General features: G+C 51.9%; 6 non-coding genes across 6 annotated transcripts; all 6 read left to right on the forward strand.

The window, feature by feature from the left end:
• Window positions 1-5,566: 5,566 nt before the first annotated feature.
• Window positions 5,567-5,639, forward strand: trnat-agu (transfer RNA threonine (anticodon AGU)). Its single transcript has one exon. It is a non-coding gene; the product is annotated as a tRNA-Thr (tRNA).
• Window positions 5,640-9,315: 3,676 nt separating this feature from the next.
• Window positions 9,316-9,388, forward strand: trnat-agu (transfer RNA threonine (anticodon AGU)). The gene has a single exon. It is a non-coding gene; the product is annotated as a tRNA-Thr (tRNA).
• Window positions 9,389-10,557: 1,169 nt separating this feature from the next.
• Window positions 10,558-10,630, forward strand: trnat-ugu (transfer RNA threonine (anticodon UGU)). The gene has a single exon. It is a non-coding gene; the product is annotated as a tRNA-Thr (tRNA).
• A 2,509-nt stretch (window positions 10,631-13,139) lies between these two features.
• trnat-ugu (transfer RNA threonine (anticodon UGU)) lies at window positions 13,140-13,212 on the forward strand. Its single transcript has one exon. It is a non-coding gene; the product is annotated as a tRNA-Thr (tRNA).
• Window positions 13,213-18,654: 5,442 nt separating this feature from the next.
• On the forward strand, window positions 18,655-18,727 carry trnat-ugu (transfer RNA threonine (anticodon UGU)). The gene has a single exon. It is a non-coding gene; the product is annotated as a tRNA-Thr (tRNA).
• Window positions 18,728-24,126: 5,399 nt separating this feature from the next.
• On the forward strand, window positions 24,127-24,199 carry trnat-ugu (transfer RNA threonine (anticodon UGU)). Its single transcript has one exon. It is a non-coding gene; the product is annotated as a tRNA-Thr (tRNA).
• The last annotated feature ends 3,523 nt before the right edge of the window (window positions 24,200-27,722 follow it).

Raw genomic sequence — 27,722 nt, forward strand, 5'->3', positions numbered from 1 at the left:
AGGTCCCCTGCAGTCAGAATCAGGGGAAGTCATAACGGGGAACAAAGAAATGGCGGACCAATTGAACAAGTACTTTGGTTCGGTATTCACGAAGGAGGACACGAACAACCTTCCGGTTATAAAAGGGGTCGGGGGGTCTAGTAAGGAGGAGGAACTGAGGGAAATCCTTATTAGCCGGGAAATTGTGTTGGGGAAATTGATGGGATTGAAGGCCGATAAATCCCCAGGGCCTGATGGACTGCATCCCAGAGTACTTAAGGAGGTGGCCTTGGAAATAGTGGATGCGTTGACAGTCATTTTCCAACATTCCATTGACTCTGGATCAGTTCCTATGGAGTGGAGGGTAGCCAATGTAACCCCACTTTTTAAAAAAGGAGGGAGAGAGAAAACAGGGAATTATAGACCGGTCAGCCTGACATCGGTAGTGGGTAAAATGATGGAATCAATTATTAAGGATGTCATAGCAGTGCATTTGGAAAGAGGTGACATGATAGGTCCAAGTCAGCATGGATTTGTGAAAGGGAAATCATGCTTGACAAATCTTCTGGAATTTTTTGAGGATGTTTCCAGTAGAGTGGATAAGGGAGAACCAGTTGATGTGGTATATTTGGACTTTCAGAAGGCGTTCGACAAGGTCCCACACAAGAGATTGATGTGCAAAGTTAGAGCACATGGGATTGGGGGTAGTGTACTGACATGGATTGAGAACTGGTTGTCAGACAGGAAGCAAAGAGTAGGAGTAAATGGGTACTTTTCAGAATGGCAGGCAGTGACTAGTGGGGTACCGCAGGGTTCTGTGCTGGGGCCCCAGCTGTTTACACTGTACATTAATGATTTAGATGAGGGGATTGAGTGTAGTATCTCCAAGTTTGCGGATGACACTAAGTTGGGTGGCAGTGTGAGCTGCGAGGAGGATGCTGTGAGGCTGCAGAGCGACTTGGATAGGTTAGGTGAGTGGGCAAATGCATGGCAGATGAAGTATAATGTGGATAAATGTGAGGTTATCCACTTTGGTGGTAAAAACAGAGAGACAGACTATTATCTGAATGGTGACAGATTAGGAAAAGGGGAGGTGCAAAGAGACCTGGGTGTCATGGTACATCAGTCATTGAAGGTTGGCATGCAGGTGCAGCAGGCGGTTAAGAAAGCAAATGGCATGTTGGCCTTCATAGCAAGGGGATTTGAGTACAGGGGCAGGGAGGTGTTGCTACAGTTGTACAGGGCATTGGTGAGGCCACACCTGGAGTATTGTGTACAGTTTTGGTCTCCTAACCTGAGGAAGGACATTCTTGCTATTGAGGGAGTGCAGCGAAGGTTCACCAGACTGATTCCCGGGATGGCGGGACTGACCTATCAAGAAAGACTGGATCAACTGGGCTTGTATTCACTGGAGTTCAGAAGAATGAGAGGGGACCTCATAGAAACATATAAAATTCTGACGGGGTTAGACAGGTTAGATGCAGGAAGAATGTTCCCAATGTTGGGGAAGTCCAGAACCAGGGGTCACAGTCTAAGGATAAGGGGTAAGCCATTTAGGACCGAGATGCGGAGGAACTTCTTCACCCAGAGAGTGGTGAACCTGTGGAATTCTCTACCACAGAAAGTTGTTGAGGCCAATTCACTAAATATATTCAAAAAGGAGTTAGATGAGGTCCTTACTGCTAGGGGGATCAAGGGGTATGGCGAGAAAGCAGGAATGGGGTACTGAAGTTGAATGTTCAGCCATGAACTCATTGAATGGCGGTGCAGGCTAGAAGGGCCGAATGGCCTACTCCTGCACCTATTTTCTATGTTTCTATGTTTCTATGTGTACAGTTCAAGCATAACCTCCCTGCTCTTGTATTCTATGCCTCGACTAATAAAGGCAAGTATTCCGTATGCCTTCTTAATCACCTTATCCACCTGGCCTGCTACCTTCAGAGATCTGTGCACCTGCACTCCAAGATCCCTCTGTTCCTCCACACTTCTCAGTGTTCTACCATTTAATGTGTATTCCCTTGCCTTGTTAGCCCTCCCCAAATGCATGACCTCACACCTCTCTGGATTAAATTCCATTTACCACTGTTCTGCCCACCTGACCAGTTCATCGATATCTTCCTGCAGTCCACAGCTTTCTTCTTCATTATCAACCCCACGGCATATTTTTGTATCATCTGCAAATTTCTTAATCATACCCCCTATATTCAAGTCTAGATCATTGATGTATACCACAAAAAGCAAGGGACCCAGTACTGAGCCCTGCGGAACCCCACTGGAAACATCCTTCCAGTTACAAAAACATCCATCAACCACTACCCTTTGCTTCCTGACTCTGACAATTTTGGCTCCAACTTGCCACTTTGCCCTGGATCCCATGGGCTTTTACTTTTGTGACCAGTCTGCCATGTGGGACCTCATCGAAAGCTTTGCTAAACTCCATATACACTACATCATACACACTGCCCTCATCAACCCTCCTGGTTCGCTCCTCGAAAAATTCAATCGTTAGTCAGACAGGAACTTCCCTCAACAAATACGTGCTGACTGTCCCTGATTAACCCGTGTCTTTCTAAATTTAGATTTATCCTGTCCTTCAGGAGTTTTTCCAATAATTTGCCCACCACGGAGTTAGGCTGACTGGTCTGTCATTACTCGGTCTATCCCTTTCTCCCTTCTTAAACAAAGGTACCACCTTCGCAGTCCTCCAGTCCTCTGGTACCACACTTGAAGCCAGAGAGGATTGGAAAATGATGGTCAGAGCTTCTGCTATTTCCTCCTTTGCTTCACTCAACAGCCTGGGATACATTTCATCCAGGCCTGGAGACTTATCCACTTTCAGAGCTACTAAACCCCGGGGGAAGGGGTAGCAGGGAGGAGGGGTGGAGCGGGGGTGGAGCGGGGAGGGCAGGGATGGGGGGTGGGGCGGAGTGGGAATAATCTCTTTCACACAGCCGACACAGACACGATGGGCCGAATGGCCCTCCTTGTGTGCTGTAAGATTCTGTGAATGTTCAGGGATGTTCACTTTCACTCCCTCTCTCCCCTTCCCCTTTCTCCACTTTCCCTCTCTCTCTCCCCTTCCACTCTCGACTCACCCACTCTTTCTCACTCCTTCCCTCTCTCCCCTTAACCTCTCTTTCCCCTCCACCTCTCTCGCCTTATCCCGCACTCTCTCCCCTTCCCCCTCTCTCTCACTCCTTCCACTCTCTCTTTTCCCTTCCCCTGTCTTTCCCAAAACAGATTGCTGCAGAGCTCAGGTGGTGGAGCACTGGTCTTTTAAACGAGGGATCGTGAGTTCAAATCTCACTGGGGTCTATTCAAAATTTGTTTAGTATTTAAATACCAGTCATTCTTTCCCACTTTTCAGATTCTCCCCCTGCCCCTCTCTTTCCCTTTCCCCTCACCTCTCACTTGCTTGTTTGCCTCTCTCTCTCCCCTTCTCCTATCAATTTCACTCCTTCTCCCTCTCTCCACTTAATCACATTTTCCCCTCTCTGCTGCTCTCTCTTTCCATCGCATTGCAACCCCTTCTACATCTTTTTACCCCCTCTCAAATCCCTTCCCCTCCCTCTCTCTCCCCTACCCTCTCTCTCTCCCATTCCACTCTCTCTTTTCCCTTCACCTCTCTTTCCTGCTCCTTCCCCTGTCTTTCTCAGAGCAGGTGGCTCCATAGCTCAGTTTTGGTCTCCTAATCTGAGGAAGGACATTCTTGCTATTGAGGGAGTGCAGCGAAGGTTCACCAGACTGATTCCCTGGATGGCAGGACTGACATATGAGGAGAGACTGGATCGACTGGGCCTGTATTCACTGGAGTTTAGAAGAATGAGAGGGTGTCTCATTGAAACGTATAAAATTCTGATGGGACAGGACAGGTTAGATGCAGGAAGAATGTTCCCAATGTTGGGGAAGTCCAGAACCAGGGGACACAGTCTAAGGATAAGGGGTAAGCCATTTAGGACCGAGATGAGGAGAAACTTCTTCACTCAGAGAGTTGTTAGCCTCTCCTTTTCCTCTTTTCCCCTTCTCCTGCTTTCCCCATCACTCCACATTCTACCTCTTTTTAATCTTTCCCGCTCTCTCGCTTTCCCCGTTTCTCTTTATCACTCATTCCCCTCTCGCTCCCCCTCCCCGCTCTCTCCCCATCCCCACTCTCTCCCCTTCCCCTCCCCTTCCCCACTCTCTCCCGTTCCCCTCTCTCTCCCCTTCCCCACTCTCTCCCCTTCCCCACTCTCTCACCTTCTCCGCTCTCTCCCCCTCCCCACTCTCTCCCCTTCCCCACTCTCTCCCCTTCCCCTCCCCTTCCCCACTCTCTCCCGTTCCCCTCTCTCTCCCCTTCCCCACTCTCTCCTGTTCCCCTCTCTCTCCCCTTCCCCGCTCTCTCCCCTTCCCCACTCTCTCCCCTTCCCCTTCCCTTCCCCACTCTCTCCCGTTCCCCTCTCTCTCCCCTTCCCCACTCTCTCCTGTTCCCCTCTCTCTCCCCTTCCCCGCTCTCTCCCCTTCCCCACTCTCTCCCCTTCCCCACTCTCTCCCGTTTTCCTCCCTCTCTTGCCCTTTCCCCTCTCTTTCACATCTTCCTCTCTCTCACCCATTCCCTCTCTCTCCTCGACCCATTTTCTCCCCCCCTCTCTCCTTCCCCTCCCCTGGCTCCACTCTTCTCGCCCCTCTCCCTCCTTCGTTTCTCTCCTTCCCTCGCTCTTGCTCTCCCCTTTCCCATCAGACTCTCCCCCTCCCCTCTGACCCATTCCCCCCTCTAACTCTTTATCTCTCCCTCCCCACTCTCTCCCCTTCCCCGCTCTCTCCCCTTCCCCCCTCTCTCCCCTTCCCCGCTCTCTCCCCTTCCCCACTCTCTCCCCTTCCCCTCCCCTTCCCCACTCTCTCCCGTTCTCCTCTCTCTCCCCTTCCCCACTCTCTCCTGTTCCCCTCTCTCTCCCCTTCCCCGCTCTCTCCCCTTCCCCACTCTCTCCCCTTCCCCACTCTCTCCCGTTTTCCTCCCTCTCTTTCCCTTTCCCCTCTCTTTCACATCTTCCTCTCTCTCACCCATTCCCTCTCTCTCCTCGACCCATTTTCTACCCCCCTCTCTCCTTCCCCTCCCCTGGCTCCACTCTTCTCGCCCCTCTCCCTCCTTCGTTTCTCTCCTTCCCTCGCTCTTGCTCTCCCCTTTCCCATCAGACTCTCCCCCTCCCCTCTGACCCATTCCCCCCTCTAACTCTTTCTCTCTCCCTCCCCACTCTCTCCCCACTCTCCCCCTTTCTCTCCTCCTCCCCCACTCTCTCTCCCCTTCCCCTCTCTCCTCTTGCCCCTCTCTCCCCTTCCCCCCTCTCTCCCCTTCCCCCGTCTATCCCCTTCCCCCCTCTCCCCTTCCCGCTCTTAAACACTCGTTACCCTCTCTCTCACCCCAACCCCTCTCTCCCTTCCCCCTCTCTGCCATTCACCGCGCTCTCACACCTTCACCCACTCTCTCCCCTTCCCCCTCTCTCTCTCACTCCTACCCCTCTCTTTCCACTTCCCCTCTCTCTCACTCCTTCCACTCTCTCTTTTCCCTTCCTCTCTCTTTCCTGCTCCTTCCCCTGCATTTCCCAGCGCAGGTGGCTCCATAGCTCAGGGGTTAGAGCACTGGTCTAGTAAACCAGGGGTTGTGAGTTCAAATCTCACTGGGGCCTTCTCAAAACTAGCTCACTATTTAAATTTAAGTTTGCGTCAATTAACAAGTGTTTAATTATAAATATTAAACAGCTCCAAGACCAGACCTGGAACAAAAGTCTCTCCTGTTCTCCTTACCCGTCCTTTCCCTTTCTCCCTCTCTCCCTGGTTTCCCCATCACTACACATTCTGTCTCTTTTTACTCTTTCCCGCTTTGGAGACCGATCCTGGAACAACAGGCACCCCTCTCCTCTTCTCATCTCTTTTACACTCTCTCTCCCCTTCCAAATCTCTCTCTCCCTTCCCCATCACGACCCGTGCTGCATCTTTTTACCCCTCTCTGCCTTTCCCACTGTCTCGCTTTCCCCGTCTCCCACTCATTCGCCCTTCATCCTTCCCCCTCCCTCGCCTCACCCTCTCCCCTTCTCCCTTTCTCTCTCTCACTCCCCCCTTCAGCTCTCTTTCTCTCTCGGCCCCCCGCCCCCCTCCCACTCTCTCTCTCTCCCCATCATAAAAGGTTACTACATGAGATAAAAGTTCACGGGGTTGGGGGTAATATATTTGCATGGATAGAGGGTTGGCTAATTAACAGAAAACAGAGAGTCGGGATAAATGGTTCAATCTCCGGTTGGCAAACAGTAACTAGTGGGGTGCCGCAGGGATCAGTGCTGGGACCCCAACTATTTACAATCTATATTAACGACTTGGAAGAAGGGACTGAATGTAATGTAGACAAGTTTGCTGACGATACAAAGATGGGAGGAAAAGCAATGTGTGAGGAGGACACAAAAAATCTGCAAAAGGACATAGACAGGCTAAGTGAGTGGGCAAAAATTTGGCAGATGGAGTATAATGTTGGAAAGTGTGAGGTCGTGCACTTTGGCAGAAAAAAGCAAAGAGCAAGTTATTATTTATTTCCTCATCTCCACTCTAAACCTCCCCCCAAATTACTTTAAACCTATGCCCCCTGGTTATTGACCCCTCTGCTAAGGGGAAATCGGTCCTTCCTATCCACTCTATCCAGGCCCCTCATGATTTTATACACCTCAATTAAATCTCCCCTCAGCCTCCTCTGTTCCAAGGAAAACAACCCCAGCCTATCCAATCTTTCCTCATGGCTAAAGTTTTCCAGTCCTGGCAACATCCTGGTAAATCTCCTCTGCACCCTCTCCAGTGCAATCACATCCTTCCTGTAATGTGGTGACCAGAACTGCACGCAGTACTCCAGCTGTGGCCTAACCAGTGTTGTATACAGTTCAAGCATAACCTCCCTGCTCTTGTATTCTATGCCTCGGCCAATAAAGGCAAGTATTCCGTATGCCTTCTTAACCACCTTATCCACCTGGCCTGCTACCTTCAGGGATCTGTGGACCTGCACTCCAAGGTCCCTCTGTTCCTCTACACTTCTCAGTGTCCTACCATTTAATGTGTATTCCCTTGCCTTGTTAGCCCTCCCCAAATGCATGACCTCACACCTCTCTGGATTAAATTCCATTTGCCACTGTTCTGCCCACCTGACCAGTTCATCGATATCTTCCTGCAGTCTACAGCTTTCTTCTTCATTATCAACCCCACGGCATATTTTTGTATCATCTGCAAACTTCTTTATCATATCCCCTCTATTCAAGTCTAGATCATTAATGTATACCACAAAAAGCAAGGGACCCAGCACTGAGCCCTGTGGAACCCCACTGGAAACATCCTTCCAGTTACAAAAACATCCATCAACCATTACCCTTTGCTTCCTGACTCTGACAATTTTGGCTCCAACTTGCCACTTTGCCCTGGATCCCATGGGCTTTTACTTTTGTGACCAGTCTGCCATGTGGGACCTTATCGAAAGCTTTGCTAAACTCCACATACACTACATCATACACACTGCCCTCATCAACCCTCCTGGTTACCTCCTCGAAAAATTCAATCGTTAGTCAGACAAGAACTTCCCTCAACAAATCCGTGCTGACTGTCCCTGATTAACCCGTGTCTTTCTAAATGTAGATTTATCCTGTCCTTCAGGAATTTTTCCAATAATTTTCCCACCACGGAGTTTAGGCTGACTGGTCGGTAATTACTCGGTCTATCCCTTTCTCCCTTCTTAAACAAAGGCACCACCTTCGCAGTTCTCCAGTCCTCTGGTACCACACTTGAAGCCAGAGAGGATTGGAAAATGATGGTCAGAGCCTCTGCTATTTCCTCTTTTGCTTCGCTCAACAGCCTGGGATACATTTCATCCAGGCCTGAGACTTATCCACTTTCAGAGCTACTAAACCCCGGGGGAAGGGCGGGTAGCAGGGAGGAGGGGTAGAGCGGGGGTGGAGTGGGGAGGGCAGGGGTGGGGGGTGGGGCGGAGTGGGAATAATCTCTTTCACACAGCCGACACAGACACGATGGGCCGAATGGCCCTCCTTGTGTGCTGTAAGATTCTGTGAATGTTCAGGGATGAATCACCGAGAATGATTATTCCGGCCCCACCTCCTTGTTAACAATAGTAAGATGTAAACAGGAGCTGGTATTACCGGTGGCTCCATAGCTCAGGGGTTAGAGCATGGGTCTTGTAAACCAGGGGTCGTGGTTTCAAATCTCACTGGGACCTGCTCCAAATGAACTTAATATTTAAGTTTGTTGTCAGTTCACAAGGTTTTTAATTATAAATGTTTAATATCTCTGAGACTGAATGAGGAACAACAGGCCTTCCTCGTACCCTTTCGTCTCTCTCTGCCCTCCCCATCATGACAATTTTTACCCCTCTCTCCCTTTCCAACTATCTCGCTTTCCCCGTTTCTCACTCTGCTTCCCCCTCTCATCTCCCTTCCCCCTCTCTTCTCCCTTCCCCCTCTCATCTCCCTTCCCCCTCTCTTCTCCCTTCCCCCTCTCATCTCCCTTCCCCCTCTCTCCCCTCACTCTCTCCCCTTCCCTTTCTCCTCCCCCTTGTTCTCTCTCCCCTTCCCACTCTTACACACTCGTTACCCTCTATATCTCGCTCCTGCACCTCTCTCTCACTCCTTCCACCTCTCTCCCCTTTCCCCGCTCTTTCTCCCCTTCCTCACCTCTTTCCTTCCCCCTTTCTCTTCCCTTCTCTCTCTGGATGTTTAACATCTCTGAGACCGAGCCTGGAACAACAGGCTCCCCGCACACCCTTCCCCCTCTCCTCTTCTCGTCTCTCTTACACTCTCTCTTCCCCTGTCTCATTCTCCCCTTCCCCTCTCTCTCCTCTCTCCCCTTCCCTCTCTACTTTCATTCTCTCACTCCTTCCCCTCTCTCTCCTTCCTCCTCTATCTTCCCTCTCTCTCCCCTCCCCCTCTCTCCCCTACCCACTCTCTCCCCTGCCCCCTCTCCCTTTTCACTCTCCCTCTCCCCTTCCCCTATCTTCCCTCCCCTCTCTCCTCTCTCCTCACTTTTCCCTTTCTTTTCAAATTCTCCCCATTCTCCCTCTCTCTCCCCTTCCTTTCTCTCTCCCCTGTCTCCTTCCTCTCTCGCCTTCCCATCTCTCCCCCCTTCCTCTCTCTCACTCCTTCCCTCTCTCTCCCCTTCCCCCTCTCTGTCACTTCTGCCCCCTCTCTCTCCTTCCCCTCCCCTCCCTCTCTCTCCCCTTCCCCTTCCTCTCTCTCCCCATCCCCCTCTCTCTCACTCCTTCCACTTTCTCTTTTCCCTTCCCCTCTCTTTCCTGTTCCTTCCCCTATCTTTACGTGAGCCGGTGGCTCCATAGCTCAGGTGTTAGAGCACTGGTCTAGTAAACCAGGTGTCGTGGGTTCAAATCTCACTGGGGCCTACTCAAAGTTAACCCAGTATTTAAATTTGCTGTTAGTTAACAAGGTCTTTAATTATAAATATTAAACAGCTCCAAGACTGATCCTGGAGAAACAGGATCATTTCTCTCCCCTTCCAAATCTCTCTCTCCCTTCCCCATTTTACATCTTTTTCTCACTCTCTCGCTATCTCCTTTTCCCCGTCTCTCACTCATTCCTCTCTCTCCACTTCCCCCTCCCTCACCCCACCTTCTTTCCGTTCCCTCCCTCTGTCTCCCCTTCTCTCTCTCTCGTGCCTCTCTCTCTCTCCTTCCCTCTATGACTCCTTTCCCTCTCTCCCTCCCTTCCCCTCTCTCTCTCCCCAGCTCCTTCCCCTGTCTTTCCCAGAGCAGGTGCCCTGCTGTCTCTCTCTCCTTTCCCTTTCCTTTGAGACCCTCCCCTTCTCTCTCTTCTTCCCCTCCCTCTCTTTCCCCTTCCCCTCTCTCTTCCCTCTTTCCTACTCCTTCCCCTCTCTTCCCCCTTCTACATTCTCCCCGCCTCTCTCTCTCCCTGTCTCCCCTTCCCCCACTCTCTCACTCCTTCCTCCCTCTCTCCCCTTCCCACTCTCTCTCACTCCTTCCCCCTCTCTCCCCTTCCCCCTCTCTCTCACTCCTTCCCCCCTCTCTCCCCTTCTCCTTTTTCTCCCTTTACCCCTCTTTCACTCCTTCCCATCTCTCTCCCCTTCCGCTCTCTCCCCTTCCCCTCTCTTTCGCAATCCTTCCCCCTCTCTCCTCTTCCCACTCTCTCTCACTCCTTCCCCCTCTCTCCCCTTCCCCCTCTCTCTCACTCCTTCCCCCCTCTCTCCTCTTCTGCTTTTTCTCCCTTTACCCCTCTTTCACTCCTTCCCATCTCTCTCCCCTTCCGCTCTCTCCCCTTCCCCTCTCTTTCGCACTTCTTCCCCCTCTCTTCCCTTAACCTCTCTTTCCCCTTCCCTCGCTCTCTCCCCTGCCCCTCTCCTTCTCCCAGTCTCCACTTCCCTCTCTCTCTCACTCCTTCCCCTTTCTCTACTTTCCCTCCCTCTCTCCCCTTCCCCTTTCTCCACGTTCCCTCTCTCTTTCCCCTTCCACTCTCGACTTACCCACTCTTTCTCACTCCTTCCCTCTCTCCCCTTAACATCTCTTTCCCCTCCCTCTCTCTCTTTTCACAAACAGGTGGCTCCATAGCTCAGGGGTTAGAACACTGGTCTTGTAAACCAGGGGTTGTGAGTTAAAATCTCACTGGGACCTCCTCAAAATTAGTTTAGTATTTAAATACCAGTCTCTCCCTCCTCCCTATTCTTTCCCACTTTTCAGATTCTCCCCCTTCCTCTCTCTCTCACTTTCCCTTTCCCCTCACCTCTCACTCGTTTGTTTGCCTCTCTCTCTCCCCTTCTCCGATCTATTTCACTCCTTCCCCTCTCTCTCTCTCCCCGCCCTTTCCACACTTTCTCTCACTCCCCCTTCCCATTTCTCTCACGCTGCTGCCTCTCCCTCTCTCCCCTAACCACTCTTTCTCCTCTCTGCTGCTCTCTTTTCCATCACATTACGACCCGTTCTACATCTTTTTACCCCACTCTCTCCCATTCCCCTCCCTCTCTTTCCTCTTCTCCTCTCTCTCACCCATTCTACTCTCTCGTTTCCCTTCCCCTCTCTTTCCTGCTCCTTCCCCTGTCTTTGCCAGTGCACTTGGCTCCATAGCTCAGGGGTTAGAGCATTGGTCTAGTAAATCTCACTGGGGCCTATTTAAAATTAGCTCAGTCGTTAATTCACCGTCAATTAACAAGGGGTTTAATTATAAATATTAAACAGCTCCGAGACCAACTCTGGAACAACAGGCTCCCCTCACACCCTTCCCCCTCTCCTCTTCTCATCTCTCTTACACTCTCTCTCTCCCTTCCCCATCATGATCGTTCTACATTTTTTTACCCCTCTCTCCCTTTCCCACTATCTTGCTTTCCCCATCTCTCACTCATTCCCCTCTCTCTCCACTTCCCCTCCCTCTCTTTCACCTTCCCCCTCTCTCTCACATCTTCCCCTCTCTCTCACCCGTTCCTTCTCTCTCCTCTACCCATTTCCTCCCCTCAATCTCCCCTTCCCCCCTCTCTCTCCTTTCCCTCTCTCTCTCCCTCCCTCTCTCTCCCCTCCCCCTCTCTCTCTCCTTCGCCTCTCTCTCCCCTTCCCCACTCTCTCCCCTTCCCCCTTACTCTCCCCTTCCCCCTCACTCTCCCCTTCCCCCTCACTCTCCCCTTCCCCTCTCTCTCCCCTTTCCACCTCTCTCTCCCCTTACCCCCTCTCTCTCCCCTTCCACTCTCTCTCTCCCCTTCACCTCTCTCTCTCCTCTTTCCCTCTCTCACTCGCTATCCCCTCTCTCTCCTTCCCCTCTCTCTCCTTCCCTACTCTCACCCCTTCCCCCTCTCTCCTTCCCTACTTTCACCCCTTCCCCCTCTCTCTCCCCTTCCCCACTCTCTCCCCTTCCCCCTCACTCTCCGCTTCCCCACCTCTCTCCCCTTCCCCCCTCTCTCCTCTTCCCCCCTCTCTCCCCTTCCCCCTCTCTCTCTCCCCTTCCCCCTCTATCTCCCATTATACTCTCTCTTTTCTCTTCCCCTCTCTTTCCTGCTCCTTCCCCTGTTTTGCCGAGGGCAGGTAGCGCCATAGCTCAGGCGTTAGAGTGCTGGTCTTGTAAACCCTGCGTCATGGGTTCAGATTTCACTGGGGCCTATTCAAAATTACCTCAGTATTTAATTTTGCTGTTCGTTAACAAGGTGTATAATTATAAATATTAAACAGCTCTGTGACTGACCCGAGATCAACAGGCTCATTTCTCTTACACTCTTTCTCTCCCTTCCACATTCTGCATCTTTTTCTCCCTCTCTCTCTATCACATTTTCCCCGTCTCTCACTCATTCCCCTCCCTCACCCCACCCTCTTTCCTTTCCCCTCACTCTCGATCCGTCTCCCTCGCTCTTCTCTCACTTCATCCCCTCCTTCCACTCACTCTCCCCATCCATTCCCTCTCTTTCCCTTCCCTGCCTCTGTCTCCCCTTCTCTCTCTCTCCTGCCTCTCTCTCTCCTTCCCTCTCTCTCCCCTTCCACTCCCTCTCTCACCTCTTTCCCTCTCTCCCGCCCTTCCCCTCTCTCTCTCCCCAGCTCCTTCCCGTGTCTTTCCCAGAGGAGATGCCCTCCTGTCTCTCTCTCCTTTCCCTTTCCTTTGAGATTCTCTCCTTCTCTCTCTTCTTCCCCTCCCTCTCTTTCCCCTTCCCCTCTCTCTTCTCTCTTTCCTACTCCTTCCCCTCTCTCCGCCACTGCTACATTCTCCCCGCCTCTCTCTCTCCCCTTCCTCTCCCTGTCTCCCTTTCCCCCTCTCTCTCACTCCTTCCACCCTCTCTCCCCTTCCTTCCCCCCTCTCTCCCCTTCTCCTTTCTCTCCCTTTACCCCTCTTTCACTCCATCCCATCTATCTCCCCTTCCGCTCTCTCCCCTTCCCCTCTCTTTCGCAATCCTTCCCCCTCTCTTCCCTTAACCTCTCTTTCCCCTTCCCTCGCTCTCTCCCCTGCCCCTCTTTCTTTCTCCCAGTCTCCACTTCCCTCTCTCTCTCCCCTTCCCCTCCCTCTCTTTCCCCTTCTCCTCTCTCTCACTCCTTCCCCTCTCTCCCCTTCCCCTCCCTCTCTCTCCACTTGCCCTCTCTCTCACTCCTTCCACTCTCTCTTTTCCCTTCCCCTCTCTTTCCTGTTCCTTCCCCTGTCTTTCCTAAAACAGGTGGCTCCATAGCTCAGGGGTTAGAGCATTGGTCTTGTCAACCAGGAGTCGTGAGGTCAAATCTCACTGGGGCCTGCTCAAAATTAGCTCAATATTTAAATTAACAAGGGGCTTAATTATAAATATTAAACAGCTCTGAGACTGATTCTGGAACAACATGTTCTCGTCTCTCTCCCTTTTTCCTCACTCGAACTCACTCCTTCACCCTCTCTTTCCTCTTTCTCATTCTCTCATTCTCCCCTTCCCCTCTGTCTCCTCTCTCCCCTTCGCTCTCTACTTTCATTCTCCTACTCCTTCCCTCCTCCTCTATCTTCCCTCTCTCTCCCCTCCCCCTCTCTCCCCTACCCACACTCTCCCCTGCCCCCTCTCCCTTTTCACTCTCCCTCTCCCCTTCCCCTATCTTCCCTCCCCTCTCTCCTCTCTCTCACTTTTCCCTTTCTTTTCAGATTCTCCCCATTCTCCCTCTCTCTCCCCTTCCTTTCTCTCTCCCCTGTCTCCTCCCTCTCTCACCTTCCCATCTCTCCCCCTTTCCTCTCTCTCACTCCTTCCCTCTCTCTTCCCTTCCCCCTCTCTTTCACTTCTGCCCCCACTTTCTCCCCTTTCCCTCCCTCTCTCTCCACTTCCCCTCTCTCTCACTCATTCCACTCTCTCTTTTCCCTTTTCCCTCTCTTTCCTGCTCCTTCCCCTGTTTTTCCCAGAACAGGTAGCTCCAATAGTTCAGGGGTTAGAGCACTGGTCTAGTAAACCAGGGGCCGTGGGTTCAAATATCATTTGGGCCTATTTAAAATTATTTAAAATCGGGAACGGAGGAGCGGGAGATCGGGACGGAGGAGCGGCGAGAGATCGGGGACGGAGGAGCGGCGAGAGATCGGGGCGGAGGAACGGCGAGAGATCGGGGCGGAGGAACGGCGAGAGATCGGGGGCAGAGGAACGGCGAGAGATCGGGGACGGAGGAGCGGCGAGAGATCGGGGACGGAGGAGCGGCGAGAGATCGGGGCGGAGGAGCGGAGAGAGATCGGGGCGAGGGAGCGACGAGAGATCGGGACGGAGGAGCGGCGAGAGATCGGGGACGGAGGAGCGACGAGAGATCGGGGCGGAGGAGCGGCGAGAGATCGGGGCGGAGGAACGGCGAGAGATCGGGGGCGGAGGAACGGCGAGAGATCGGGGACGGAGGAGCGGCGAGAGATCGGGGACGGAGGAGCGGCGAGAGATCGGGGACGGAGGAACGGCGAGAGATCGGGGACGGAGGAGCGGCGAGAGATCGGGGACGGAGGAGCGGCGAGAGATCGGGGCGGAGGAGCGGCGAGAGATCGGGGTGGAGGAGCGGCGAGAGATCGGGGCGGAGGAGCGGCGAGAGATCGGGGACGGAGGAACGAGAGATCGGGGACGGAGGAGCGGCGAGAGATCGGGGCGGAGGAGCGGCGAGAGATCGGGGACGGAGGAGCGGCGAGAGATCGGGGCGGAGGAGCGGCGAATGAGAGTTCAGGGCCCAGAAGAGGCACGGGCCCAGCCCACACTGTGCGAGATGTGTGCACACTGGGTCCATGTAGCAGAGCAGGTCTCCAGTTGTCCTGGTTAACCCTTGCCACTGGACCCAGACCTCGCTCTGTCAAGCCCATGTGGTGGCTGGTGTACAACGGTCACCCCACGTTAAAACAATCCACCCACAGGCATCTTCCACCCTTCAACTGGAGTTGAGGACTGGAACATCGGGTCCTTCATTGAAACATTTGTGAACTCATCCCTTTTGGTGTGGAAACAAGTCATCCTCGTTCGACGGAGCACCGATGATGTCACAATAAAAAGCTGCCAGGCGTATAACTGGCCAACTACCAGTCGACAGGTGCAGGGTTAAATGGAACAAGCTGATCGCCACCAAACAAGGACCAGAAAGCTGACAAAATCTGTTCTCTGTTCAGGTGATTGTCCCTCCACAGGTTCAGTGAGCAGTGACACCGAACGCTGGTCCTGCTGGTCCTTATGTTGCCAACGTTCTGTTTTCCGTACGATCTCACAAACACGCACAGGTTTGTGAGATGGCTGGTAACTTCATGAAACCCAGTCAGAGTGACCTGACTTTATTGTTGTAAACAGCACTGGCTGCAATGCCCCAGTAGTTCACTGGATGGGGCTCTATATATTACACTGGTATCACACACACTTTGCCTTTTACATAAGAAATAGGAGCAGGAGGAGGCCATACGGCCCCTCGAGCCTGCTCCGCCATTTAATGCGATCATGGCTGATCCGATCATGGACTCAGCTCCACTTCCCTGCCCGCCCCCTTATTCCCTGATCGGTTAAGAAACTGTCTATTTCTGTCTTAAATATATTCAATGTCCCGGCTTCTACAGCTCTCTGAGGCAGCGAATTACACAGATTTACAACCCTCTGAGAGAAGAAATTCCTCCTCATCTCAGTTTTAAAAGGGTGGCCCCTTATTCTAAGATCATGCCCCCTAGTTCTAGTCTCCCCCATCAGTGGAAACATCCTCTCTGCATCCACCTTGTCAAGCCCCCTCATAATCTGATACGTTTCGATAAGATCACCTCTCATTCTTCTGAATTCCAATGAGTAGAGGCCCAACCTCCTAAACCTTTCCTCAAAAGTCAAACCCCTTCATCTCCGGAATCAACCGAGTGAACCTTCTCTGAACTGCCTCCAAAGCAAGTATAACCGGTTTTTATTCAAGCATGCTGGGGAAGGGTTCCGATGGACCTTCTCAGAACAGAGGTTTTCACAATTACAATTCTGCCGCTTTTTGAGATGTGTGGTCCTCCTACAGAACCATTGATTGGTCGACTGCTCTCAGCGAAGTGACATCGATTTGTTGAACCTTTCCAGACTGGCTCTGATTGGTTCTTTCCCACCTGTCCATCTCCCATCACACGTCACCCTCCCGGAATGTGTCATTCAGTGGTGTCAACGTGGCTCGAGGGGCCATATGGCCTACTCCTGCTCCTATTTCTTATGTTCTTAAACCGAGGTTGAGTGTGAGTGATTCCGTGGTCGCTATACGGCCGGGGATCAATTCCTTATCTCAGGGAGTCCAGCTTGAGGAAGAGAAGACATTTTTGGGGGGATTTGAACCCGTGACCTGTGGGTTTACCAATCTGGTGATTATCACAAAGGACTGTGACACACACACATACACTTCCCATTGACTCTCCATTTTCAAAGCAGTTTTATTTCGTTTTTTTTTTAACTCCATCACAGTGTGTATTTACAAGTTATTTACGCTTCCCATTCTTGACGTCACGTTTTAACAAAAGCGCGCGCTTGCAGGGCGAGGTCTGTGTCAGCCCCTTCACACACCGCCTCTCCCCTCATACCCTGCCAAACGCAGGGGGAGGGGTGGGGCACAGTCCGATCCCAATCGATTCACCTCGCTCCTTCCGCTCGCGCGCTGGGAGCTCGAACAATCCACATTTTGTCTTTTTAAAAGAAAACTCAGGTTCCTGCACCGTCACACCACAGCGATTAGACTTACTGCCACCCTGCCTTCTCCATTTGCCCCAAAGCTTTGGAAAGAACACAAGAATCAGGAGCAGGGGAGTCGCCCCCATGGCCCCCTCGAGCCTGCTCCGCCATTTAATACATGGCTGATCTTCGAGCTAGTCTCCTCTCTTCCCTCCTTATCCCTTGATTCCTCCAGAGTCCAAAAATCTATTGAGAGCTGTCATAGAATCAAAGAATAATTGTGACACAGAATCAGGCCATTGGGGCGACCAAGAGCTACCCAGCCTAATCCCACTTTCCAGCTCTCGGTCCGTAGCCCTGTAGGTTACGACACTTCAAGTGTACATCCAAGTACTTTTTGAATGTGGTGAGGGTTTCTGCCTCTACCACACTTTCAGGCAGTGAGTTCCAGACCCCCACCACCCTCTGGGTGAAGACATTTCCCCTCAAATCCCCTCTAAACCTCCCCCCAATTACTTTAAATCTGTGCCCCCTGGTTATTGACCCCTCTGCGAAGGGGAAATAGGTCCTTCCTATCCACTCTATCCAGGCCCCTCATAATTTTATACACCTCAATTAAATCTCCCCTCAGTCTCCTCTGTTCCAAGGAAAACAACCCCCAGCCTATCCAATCTTTCCTCATGGCTAAAGTTTTCCAGTCCCGGCAACATCCTGGTAAATCCCCTCTGCACCCTCTCCAGTGCAATCACATCCTTCCTGTAATGTGGTGACCAGAACTGCATGCAGTACTCCAGCTGTGGCCTAACCAGTGTTGTATACAGTTCCAGCATAACCTCCCTGCTCTTGTATTCTATACCTCAACTAATAAAGGCAAGTATTCCGTATCCGTCTTAACCACCTTATCCCCCTGGCCTGCTACCTTCAGGGATCTGTGGACCTGCACTCCAAGGTCCCTCTGTTCCTCTACACTTCTCAGTGTCCTACCATTTAATGTCTATTCCCTTGCCTTGTTAGCCCTCCCCAAATGCATGACCTCACACCTCTCTGGATTAAATTCCATTTGCCACTGTTCTGCCCTGCTGACCAGTTCATCGATATCTTCCTGCAGTCCACAGCTTTCTTCTTCATTATCAACCCCACGGCATATTTTTGTATCATCTGCAAACTTCTTAATCATACCCCCTATATTCAAGTCTAGATCATTAATGTATAACACAAAAAGCAAGGGACCCAGCACTGAGCCCTGTGGAACCCCACTGGAAACATCCTTCCCATCACAAAAACACCCATCAACCATTACCCTTTGCTTCCTGCCTCTGACAATTTTGGCTCCAACTTGCCACTTTGCCCTGGATCCCATGGGCTTTTACTTTTGTGACCAGTCTGCCATGTGGGACCTTATCGAAGGCTTTGCTAAACTCCATATACACTACATCGTACACACTGCCCTCATCAACCATCCTGGTTACCTTCTCGAAAAATTCAATCGTTAGTCAGACAGGAACTTCCCTCAACAAATCCATGCTGACTGTCCCTGATTAACCTGTGTCTTTCTAAATGTAGATTTATCCTGTCCTTCAGGAGTTTTTCCAATAATTTGCCCACCACGGAGGTTAGGCTGACTGGTCTGTCATTACTCGGTCTATCTCTTTCTCCCTTCTTAAACAAAGGTACCACCTTCGCAGTCCTCCAGTCCTCTGGTACCACACTTGAAGCCAGAGAGGATTGGAAAATGATGGTCAGAGCCTCTGCTATTTCCTCTTTTGCTTCGCTCAACAGCCTGGGATACATTTCATCCGGGCCTGAGACTTATCCACTTTCAGAGCTGCTAAACCCCGGGGAATGGCGGCGGGGGGGGTAGCAGTGAGGAGGGGTAGAGCGAGGGTGGAGCGGGGAGGGCAGGGGTGGGGGTGGGGGTGGGGCGGAGTGGGAATAATCTCTCTCACACAGCCGACACAGACACGATGGGCCGAATGGCCCTCCTTGTGTGCTGTAAGATTCTGTGAATGTTCAGGTATGAATCACCGAGAATGATTATTCGGGCCCCACCTCCTTGTTAACAATAGTAAGATGGAAACAGGAGCTGGTGTTACAGGTGGCTCCATAGCTCAGGGGTTAGAGCACTGGCCTTGTAAACCAGTGGTCGTGAGTTTAAATCTTACTGGGACCTACTCAAAATGAACTTAATATTTAAGTTTGCTGTCAGATAACAAGGTTTTTAATTTTAAATGTTTAATATCTCTGAGACTGACTGAGGAACAACAGGCCTTCCTCGTACCCTTTCGTCTCTCTCTGCCCTCCCCATCATGACAATTTTTACCCATCTCTCCCTTTCCAACTATCTCGCTTTCCCCGTTTCTCATTCTGCTTCCCCCTCTCTTCTCCCTTCCCCCTCTCTTCTCCCTTCCCCCTCTCTCCCCTCACTCTCTCCCCTTCCATTTCTCCTCCCCCTCGCTCTCTCTCCCCTTCCCACTCTTACACACTCGTTACCCTCTATATCTCACTCCTACACCCCTCTCTCACTCCTTCCACACTCTCTCCCCTTTCCCCATTCTTTCTCCCCTTCCTCCCCTCTTTCCTTCCCGCTTTCCCTCCCCTTCCCTCTCTCTCACTCGTTCTCCTCTCTCTCCCCTCCCTTCTCTCTATTCCCTTCTCACTCCACTGTCTCCTCCCGCTCCCTCTCTTTTCAATTCCATCTGACGCCTTCCCCCTCTCTCCCCTTCGCTCTCTCCCCTTCCCTCTCTCCCTTTCCCCCGCGAGAGACAGAGAGAAAGTGAGAGATAGTAAGAGAGACACAAAGGCAGAACATGTGATAGAGTGAGAGTGAGAGACAGAGAGACAGAGAGGCAGAGAGATTGGGACAGATTGTGACTGAGTTGCCTTGGGATGTTTTACTACTTGAAAGACCCGATATATCGCTGTTGAGAAGCGAATATTGAAGAGACGGAGGCAGGAGTCTGAGGGATGAGACACAATCTGAGCGTTTCACTGACCCCTCCTCATTCTTCAAACACAATTACTTTAAATCTGTGCCCCTGGTTATTGACCCGTCTGCGAAGGGGAAATAGGTCCTTCCTATCCACTCTATCCAGGCCTCTCATAATTTTATACACCTCAATTAAATCTCCCCTCAGGCTCCTCTGTTCCAAGGAAAACAACCCCAGCCTATCCAATCTTTCCTCATGGCTAAAGTTTTCCAGTCCTGGCAACATCCTGGTAAATCTCCTCTGCATCCTCTCCAGTGCAATCACATCCTTCCTGTAATGTGGTGACCAGAACTGCACGCAGTACTCCAGCTGTGGCCTAACCAGTGTTGTATACAGTTCAAGCATAACCTCCCTGCTCTTGTATTCTATGCCTCGACTAATAAAGGCAAGTATTCCGTATGCCTTCTTAACCACCTTATCCACCTGGCCTGCTACCTTCAGGGATCTGTGGACCTGCACTCCAAGGTCCCTCTGTTCCTCTACACTTCTCAGTGTCCTACCATTTAATGTGTATTCCCTTGCATTGTAAGACCTCCCCAAATGCATGACCTCACACCTCTCTGGATTAAATTCCATTTGCCACTGTTCTGCCCACCTGACCAGTTCATCGATATCTTCCTGCAGTCCACAGCTTTCTTCTTCATTATCAACCCCACGGCATATTTCTGTATCATCTGCAAACTTCTTAATCATACCCCCTATATTCAAGTCTAGATCATTGATGTATACCACAAAATGCAAGGGACCCAGCACTGAGCCCTGTGGAACCCCACTGGAAACATCCTTCCAGTCACAAAAACACCCATCAACCATTACCCTTTGCTTCCTGACTCTGAGACAAATTTGGCTCCAACTTGCCACTTTGCCCTGGATCCCATGGGCTTTTACCTTCGTGACCAGTCTGCCATGTGGGACCTTATCGAAAGTTTTGCTAAACTCCATATACACTACATCATACACACTGCCCTCATCAACCCTCCTGGTTACCTTCTCGAAAAATTCAATCGTTAGTCAGACAGGAACTTCCCTCAACAAATCCGTGCTGACTGTCCCTGATTAACCCGTGTCTTTACAAATGTAGATTTATCCTGTCCTTCAGGAATGTTTCCAATAATTTTTCCCACCACGGAGGTTAGGCTGACTGGTCTGTCATTACTCGGTCTATCCCTTTCTCCCTTCTGAAACAAAGGTACCACCTTCGCAGTCCTCCAGTCCTCTGGTACCACACTTGAAGCCAGAGAGGATTGGAAAATGATGGTCAGAGCCTCTGCTATTTCCTCTTTTGCTTCACTCAACAGCCTGGGATACATTGCATCCTGGCCTGTGACTTATCCACTTTCAAAGCTGCTAAACCCCGGGGGAAGGCCGGGTAGCAGGGAGGAGGGGTAGCGCGGGGGTGGAGCGGGGAGGGCAGGGGTGGGGGGTGGGGCGGAGTGGGAATAATCTCTTTCACACAGCCGACACAGACACGATGGGCCGAATGGCCCTCCTTGTGTGCTGTAAGATTCTGTGAATGTTCAGGGATGAATCACCGAGAATAATTATTCAGGCCCCACCTCCTTGTTAACAATAGTAAGATGGAAACAGGAGCTGGTGTTACAGGTGGCTCCATAGCTCAGGGGTTAGAGCACTGGTCTTGTATATCAGGGGTCGTGAATTCAAATCTTAATGGGACCTACTCAAAATGAACTTAATATTTAAGTTTGCTGTCAGTTAACAAGGTTTTTAAATTATAAATGTTTAATATTTCTGCGACTGACTGAGGAACAACAGGCCTTCCTCGTACCCTTTCGTCTCTCTCTGCCCTCCCCATCATGAGTCTTTTTACCCCTCTCTCCCTTTCCAACTATCTCGCTTACTCCGTTTCTCACTCTGCTTCCCCCTCTCATCTCCCTTCCCCCTCTCTTCTCCCATCCCCCGCTCTCCCCTCACTCTCTCCCCTTCCCTTTCTCCTCTCCCTCGCTCTCTCTCCCCTTCCCACTCTTACACATTCGTTACCCTCTATATCTCGCTCCTGCACCTCTCTCTCACTCCTTCCCCCTCTCTCCCCTTTCCCCACTCTTTCTCCCCTTCCTCACCTCTTTCCTTCCCCCTTTCTCTCCCCTTCTCTCTCTGGATGTTTAACATCTCTGAGACTGACCCTGGAACAACAGGCTCCCCGCACACCCTTCCCCCTCTCCTCTTCTCGTCTCTCTTACACTCTCGCTCCCTTTTTCTCCGCTCGATCTCACTCATTCACCCTCTCTTTCCTCTTCCCCTCTCTCTCCTTCTCCTGTCTCATTCTGTCCATCCCCTCTCTCTCCTTCCCCTGTCTCATTCTCCCCTTCTCCTCTCTCCCCTTCCCCTGTCTCATTCTCCCCTTCCCCTCTCTCTCCACTCTCCCCTTCCCTCTCTACTTTCATTCTCTCACTCCTTCCCCTCTCTCTCCTTCCTCCTCTATCTTCCCTCTCTCTCTCCTCCCCCTCTCTCCCCTACCCACTCTCTCCCCTGCCCCCTCTCCCTTTTCATTCTCCCTCTCTCGCCTTCCCATCTCTCCCCCCTTCCTCTCTCTCACTCCTTCCCTCTCTCTCCCCTTCCCCCTCTCTGTCACTTCTGCCCCTTCTCTCCCCTTCCCCTCCCTCTCTCTCCCCTTCCCCTCCCTCTCTCTCCCCTTCCCCCTCTCTCTCACTCCTTCCACTCTCTCTTTTCCTTTCCCCTCTCTTTCCTGTTCCTTCCCATGTCTTTCCCAAAGCAGGTGGCTCCATAGCTCAGGGGTGAGAGCACTGGTCTAGTAAACCAGGGTTCCTGGGTTCAAATCTCAATGGGACCTACTCAAATTTAGCTCAGTATTTAAATTTGCTGTTAGTTAACAAAGTCTTTAATTATAAATATTAAACTGCTCCAAGACTGATCCTGAATCAAGAGGCTCATTTCTCTTCCACTCTCTCTCCCCTTCCAAATCTCTCTCTCCCTTCCCCATTCTGCATCTTTTTCTCGCTATCTCCTTTTCTCCGTCTCTCACTCATTCCCCTCTCTCCCCTTCCCCCTCCCTCCACCCACCCTCTTTCCCTTCCCTGCCTCTGTCTCCCCTTCTCTCTCTCTCCTGCCTCTCTCTCTCTCCTCCCCTCTATCACTCCTTTCCCTCTCTCCCTCCTTTCGCTCTCTCCCTCCCACTCTCTCTCTCCCCAGCTCCTTCACCTGTCTTTCCCAGAGCAGGTGCCCTCCTGTCTCTCTCTCTCCTTTCCCTTTCCTTTGAGACCCTCCCCTTCTCCCTCTTCCATAGAAACATAGAAAATAGGTGCAGGAGCAGACCATTCAGCCCTTCTAGCCTGCACCGCCATTCAATGAGTTCATGGATGAACACACAACTTCAGCACCTCCTTCCTGCTTTCACGCCAGACCCCTTGATCCCCCGAGTAGTAAGGACTTCATCTAACTCCCTTTTGAATATATTTAGTGAATTGGCCTCAACTACTTTCTGTGGTAGAGAATTCCACAGGTTCACCACTCTCTGGGTGAAGAAGTTTCTCCTTATCTCGGTCCTAAATGGCTTACCCCTTATCCTTAGACTGTGACCCCTGGTTCTGGACTTCCCCAACATTGGGAACATTCTTCCTGCATCCAACCTGTCCAAACCCGTCAGAATTTTAAAAGTTTCTATGAGGTCCCCTCTCATTCTTCTGAACTCCAGTGAATACAAGCCCAGTTGATCCAGTCTTTCTTGATAGGTCAGTCCCACCATCCCGGGAATCAGTCTGGTGAATCTTCGCTGCATTCTCTCAATAGCAAGAATGTCCTTCCTCAAGTTAGGAGACCAAAACTGTACACAATACTCCAGGTGTGGCCTCACCAAGGCCCTGTACAACTGTAGTAACACCTCCCTGCCCTTGTACTCAAATCCCCTCGCTATGAAGGCCAACATGCCATTTGCTCTCTTAACCGCCTGCTGTACCTGCATGCCAACCTTCAATGACTGATGTACCATGACACCCAGGTCTCGTTGCACCTTCCCTTTTCCTAATCTGTCACCATTCAGATAATAGTCTGTCTCTCTGTTTTTACCACCAAAGTGGATAACCTCACATTTATCCACATTATACTTCATCTGCCACGCATTTGCCCACTCACCTAACCTATCCAAGTCACTCTGCAGCCTCATAGCATCCTCCTCGCAGCTCACACTGCCACCCAACTTAGTGTCATCCGCAATTTGGAGATACTACATTTAATCCCCTCGTCTAAATCATTAATGTTCAATGTAAACAACTGGGGCCCCAGCACTCTCTCCCTCTCTTTCCCCTTCCCCTCTCTCTTCCCTCTTTCCTACTCCTTCCCCTCTCTTCCCCCTTCTACATTCTCCCCGCCTCTCTCTCTCACTCCTTCCCCCCTCTCTCCCCTTCCCCTCTCTTTAGCACTCCTTCCCCCTCTCTTCCCTTAACCTCTCTTTCCCCTTCCCTCGCTCTATCCCCTGCCCCTCTCTTTCTCACAGTATCCACTTCCCGATCTATCTCTCTCACCTTCCCCTCCCTCTCTCTCCCCTTCCCCCTCTCTCTCACTCCTTCCACTCTCTCTTTTCCCTTCCCCTGTCTTTTAAAAAACAGGTGGCTCCATAGCTCAGGGGTTAGAGCACTGGTCTTGTAAACCACAGGTTGTAAGTTCAAATATTACTGGGGTCAACTCAAAATTAGGTTAGTATTTAAATACCTGTCTCTCCCTCTTCCCTATTCTTTCCCACTTTTCAGATTCTCCCCCTACCCCTCCCTCTCACTTTCCCTTTTCCTTCACCTCTCACTCGTTTGTTTGCCTCTCTCTCTCCCCTTCTCCGATCTATTTCACTCCTTCCCCTCTCTCCCTCTCTCTCTCTCCCTGCCCCTTCCACACTTTCTCTCACTCCCCCTTCCCATTTCTCTCACACGCCTGCTTCTCTCTCACTCCTTCTCCCTCTCTCCCCTTCACCACTCTTTCTCCTCTCTGCTGCTCTCTCTTTCCATCGCATTACGACCCGTTCGACATCTTTTTACCCCACTCTCTCCCATTCCCCTCCCTCTCTTTCCCCTTCCCCTCTCTCTCTCCCCTTCCCCTTCCTCTCTCTCCCCTTCCCTCTCTCTCTCCCATTCTACTCTCTCTTTTCCCTTCCCCTCTCTTTCCTGCTCCTTCCCTTGTCTTTGCCAGTACACTTGGCTCCATAGCTCAGGGGTTAGAGCACTGCTCTAGTAAATCTCACTGGGGCCTATTTAAAATTAGCTCAGTAGTTAATTCACCGTCAATTAACAAGGGGTTTAATTATAAATATTAAACAGCTCCGAGACCAACCCTGGAACAACAGGCTCCCCTCACATCCTTCTCCCTCTCCTCTTCTCATCTCTCTTACACTCTCTCTCTCCCTTCCCCATCATGACCCGTTCTACATCTTTTTACCCCTTTCTCCCTTTCCCACTATCTCGCTTTCCCCATCTCTCACTCATTCCCCTCTCTCTCCCCTTCCCCTCCCTCTCTTTCACCTTCCCCCTCTCTCTCACATCTTCCCCTCTCTCTCACCCGTTTCTTCTCTCTCCTCTACCCATTTCCTCCCCTCACTCTCCCCTTCCCCTCTCTCTCTCCTTACCCTCTCTCTCTCCCTCCCTCTCTCCCCTTTCCCCTCCCTCTCCTCTTCCCCTCTCTCTCTCTCCTTCGCCTCTCTCTCCCCTTCCACACTCTCTCCCCTTCCCCCTCACTGTCCCCTTCCCCCCTCTCTCTCCCCTTCCCCACTCTCTCCCCTTCCCCCACACTCTCCCCTTCCCCTCTCTCTCTCCCCTCCCCCTCCCTCTCTCCCCATCCCCTCTCTCTCCTTCCCCATCTCTCTCCTTCCCCTGTCTCTCCCCTTCCTCCCTGTCTCCCCTTCCCCTCTCTCTCTCCCCTTCCCCTCTCTCTCTCCCCTTACCCCCTCTCTCTCCCCTTACCCCCTGTCTCTCCCCTTCCCCACTCTCTCCCCTTCCCCCTTACTCTCCCCTTCCACTCTCTCTCTCCCCTTCACCTCTCTCTCTCCCCTTTCCCTCTCTCACTCCCCATTCCCTCTCTCTCCTTCCCCTCTCTCTCCTTCCCTACTCTCACCCCTTCCCCACTCTCTTCTCCCCTTCCTCCCTCTCTCCCCTTCCCCTCCCTCTCTCCCCTTACCGCCTCTCTCTCCCCTTCCCCTCCCTCTCTCCCCTCCCCCCCTCTCTCCCCTTCCCCCTCTCTCCTCTTCCCCCTTTCTCCCCTTCCCCCTCTCTCTCTCCCCTTCCCTCTCTATCTCTATCTCTCCCCTTTCCCTCTCACTCTCTCCTTCCCCTCTCACTTTTCATTTTCTTCCCTCCTCTCTCTCTCCTCCCTCTCCTTCTCCCTCCCCTCCCCTGTCTCCAATCTTCTCCCTCCTCCCTTTCTTTCTATCCCTCGCTCTCACTCTCCCCTTTCCCATCAGACTCTCCCCCTCTGTCCTGTTCGCCCCTCTCTCCCATACCCCCTCTCTCCCATACCCACTCTCTCCCCACTCTCTCCCCCCTCTCTCCTCTTCCCCCACTCTCTCTCCCCTTCCCCTCCCTCCCGCTCTTTCCCACTCCTTCCCCTCTCTCTCTCCTTCCTGCTTCTTCCCCTGTCTTCATCCATGCAGCTGGCTCCATAGCTCAGGGGTTAGAGCACTGATCTCCCCTTCCCTTTTATAGGGGGCACTGGGGAAAATTGTGATTTTAGTGCTCAAAAAAAAAGAAAAACACAAAAAAAAAAACAAAAAAAAAAGGGGGAAAAAAAAAGGGCCTTGTAAATGTCTGGTGTGTCACCCAGGTCGGGTGGCACCATTTAATGTTTTTTGTTTTGCAGGTGAACTCCAAAAAGAGTTTTTTTAGAGCACTGATCTAGTAAACCAGGGGTTGTGGGTTCAAATCTCACTGGGGCCTACTCAAAATTAGCTCAGTATTTAAATTCATCTTTCATCTTTCTTTGCCTCTGTTCCTTCCTCCTGTGTCTCTCTCTCTCTTTTCCCTTTCCTTTCAGATTGTCTCTCTCTCTCCCTTTCTCACTCCTTCCCCCCTTTCCCCCCTTCTCTCTCTCCTTTCCTCCTCCCAGTCTCCCCTTTCCCCTCTCTCTCATTTCTTCCCCTTTCTCTCCCTCTTTCCCCTTCTCCTTCCCTTCTCTCCCCCCTTCTACTCTCTCCCCATCCCTGCCCTCTCTTTCCTCTCCCCATCCCTCTCTCTCATTCCTTCCCCCTCTCTCCCACTCCTTCGTCACACTCTCTCTCTCTCCATTCCCTCCCTCTCTTTCCCCAACCCACTCTCTTTCTCCCATTCCCCCACTCTCTCACTCCTTCCCCATTCTCTACCCCCCCTCCACACTCTCTCTCCCCGTCCCCTAACCCCCTCTTTTCCCTCCCCGTCTCTCTCTCTCTCCTTCCCGTCTTTCACCCCTTCCCCTCTCTCTCCCTCCTGTCTTTCACCCCTTCCCCTCTCTCTCCCCTTCCTCTCCTCTCTCTTTCCCCTACCCCGTCTCTCTCACTCCTTCCACTATTTCTTTTCCCTTCCCCTCTCTTTCCTGTTCCTTCCTCTCTTGTTTCCAAAGCAGGTGGCTCCATAGCTCAGGGGTTAGAGCACTTGTCTAATAAACCACGGGTCGTTGGTTGAAGTCTCACTGGGACCCACTCAAAATTAGCTCAATATTTAAATTTACTGTCCATCATTCTTTACCTCTGTTTCTTTCTCTCTCTCTTTTCCCTTTCCTTTCAGATTGTCACCCTCTCTCTCTCTCTCTCTCCTTCTCTCCTTCCCCACCCCACTCTCTCTGCCCTGCCCCTACTCTCTCACTCTCCCCTCTCCCCTTCCCGGAGCGGCGAGAGATCGGGACGGAGGAGCGGCGAGAGATCGGGGACGGAGGAGCGGCGAGAGATCGGGGACGGAGGAGCGGCGAGAGATCGGGGACGGAGGAGCGGCGAGAGATCGGGGACGGAGGAGCGGCGAGAGATCGGGGCGGAGGAGCGGCGAGAGATCGGGGACGGAGGAGCGGCGAGAGATCGGGGACGGAGGAGCGGCGAGAGATCGGGGACGGAGCAACGGCGAGAGATCGGGGCGGAGGAAAGGCGAGAGATCGGGGCGGAGGAGCGGCGAGAGATCAGGGCGGAGGAGCGAGAGATCGGGACGGAGGAGCAGCGAGAGATCGGGGACGGAGGAGCGGCGAGAGGTCGGAGCGGCGGGAGAT

The sequence above is a fragment of the Pristiophorus japonicus genome, unplaced genomic scaffold (assembly GCF_044704955.1).
Source record: "Pristiophorus japonicus isolate sPriJap1 unplaced genomic scaffold, sPriJap1.hap1 HAP1_SCAFFOLD_988, whole genome shotgun sequence".
In the NCBI taxonomy this organism is placed as follows: Eukaryota; Metazoa; Chordata; class Chondrichthyes; family Pristiophoridae; genus Pristiophorus; species Pristiophorus japonicus.